Source organism: Octopus bimaculoides, chromosome 4 (genome assembly GCF_001194135.2).
Source record: "Octopus bimaculoides isolate UCB-OBI-ISO-001 chromosome 4, ASM119413v2, whole genome shotgun sequence".
NCBI lineage: Eukaryota > Metazoa > Mollusca > Cephalopoda > Octopoda > Octopodidae > Octopus > Octopus bimaculoides.
In genome coordinates this window covers 76,585,021-76,587,090 of record NC_068984.1, presented here as the reverse complement: position 1 = coordinate 76,587,090, position 2,070 = coordinate 76,585,021, and the positions used below count along the sequence as shown (strand labels likewise).

General features: G+C 33.7%; 1 protein-coding gene across 1 annotated transcript in view; it reads left to right on the top strand.

The window, feature by feature from the left end:
• Window positions 1-2,070, top strand: part of LOC106878823 (uncharacterized) — a 137,118-nt gene that overhangs the window by 128,761 nt on the left and 6,287 nt on the right. The window lies entirely within an intron of this gene.

Genomic DNA, 2,070 nt, shown 5'->3' with positions numbered 1-2,070 from the left:
TATATATATATATATATATATACACATATGATATTATATTATATTATATTATATTATATTATATTATATTATATTATATTATATTATATTATATTATATTTTTCCGGATGAACATACTTCTTCCGTTTAGGACATTATTCCCTAGGTTTCCAAAGTTTTTTTTTTTATCATACTTTAAGGGATTCCTTTCATTTCTGTATGAATATATATAAATAAAAATCATTGGAAGAATCAATTTATTAGACGGTGTCCAATAAATGTCATCAAATAAATGGAACAGGTTTTGGTGGTAATATGAATTGTTTATTTAATTTAACCAGACAGCTGTTTCTGTCGCAAAAGACCATATTTCAGGTATACAATTGAAGAACATGTATTTCAACAAAAGTAATACATATTATTATATTAAGTCATTTGGAACTTATCAGTGGATAATAATTAAATATTTTAACATCTAAAGTTAATACCTTCAGCGGAGAGCTACAAATACCTAGGGGTAATTGAAAGGAACAGAATCAAACACGTAGTGATGAGGGAAAGGATCAGAAGAGAATGTTATCACAGGGTGAGAGCAATACTGAAGACAGAGCTGAATGCAAGAAACAGGATCGAAGCAATCAATACTTTAGCCATACAAGTCGTGACTTACAGTTTCAATATCATTAACTGGTCAATTACTGAAATATGTAATCTTGACAGAAAAATGCGAAAACTGTTGACAATGCATATAATGCACCACCCTAAGACAGATACAGAACGACTTTATCTGCCAAGAAAAGGGGGAGGCCGTGGAATTTTACAACTGGCATTAACAATAAAGATTGCCACAATTCGCATAGACACCTACCTGAAAACTCTGAGGACTGGATGTTAAAATTTTCTCAAAACATGAAAACAAGAAAGCATCATACTCAGTAACAAAACAGGGAAAGGAATATCTAAGTGAATTCCGAATACAACAAATTCTAGAATTAGACGTACTAGAAACAAGTGCAGAAAAAGCTAAGCGCATGAAAACTCGTGCTAAAGCTGTTGCCTTAGATATTCTGACTGATAAATGGCAAGAAAAACCTCTCAATGGCAAATACCCAAAGAGAGCGAATAATGCCGACGTTGACAAAGCCCTTACCCATCAATGGCTAATGGCTTCTGGCTTAAAATCAGAAACAGAAAAGTTTATCACAGCAGCCCAAGATCAATGCCTACCTACAAGGAACTACCAGGCCAACATATTAAAGAACGGCAGCTCCCCAATATGTCGTGTATGTCAACAACAAAATGAGACCATTGATCATTTTGTCACCATATGCAGTTTTCTTGTGCCTACAGAGTATCTCAACAGGCATGATAGAGCTGCACAATATATTCACTAGGTAATTTGCAAAAATCTGGACTTGCCCCATGATAAAAACTGGTAGGAACACAAACCAACCCCAGTGCTTGAAAATGATCACATCTCACTCCTCTGGAACATCATCGATCAAACTGACAGAAAGATAGATGCAAATATACCAGACATCATATTGAAAGACTTCAGACAAAAATCATGCCTCCTCATTGATATGATTGTCCCAATCGATATAAATGTATCTGTCAAGACCTATCAAAAACTGAGCAAGTATAAAGATCTTGAAATAGAAATTAGCAAAATGTGGAACCTGAAGACTAAAACAATACCTGTTGTCATAGGTGCCCTCGGATTGATAGCAAAAGGGGCTGATTTCTACATAGCTCAGATACCAGGAAACCCCAAAATGGCAGAAATTCAAAAGATAGTGTTGATGAGAACTACCCATATCCTACGTAAAATACTGTCTATGTAATCCCAAATTTTAAAACAAACACATAATTTTCTTATGGTTTCTTAAACATTCTCTAGAACAACACTACGTACAAGACCAAATATATGGCACCCTAGGCATAACACCAACATGAACTTCTAACTTGTTGTCTCTTGAGGTCTCTGGGTGAGACTTGGAGCCAACTTGTACAAATGCAAAGCAAAAGTCAAACATGAAATAATAATACTAATAATAATAATAATAATAATAATAATAATAATAATAATAA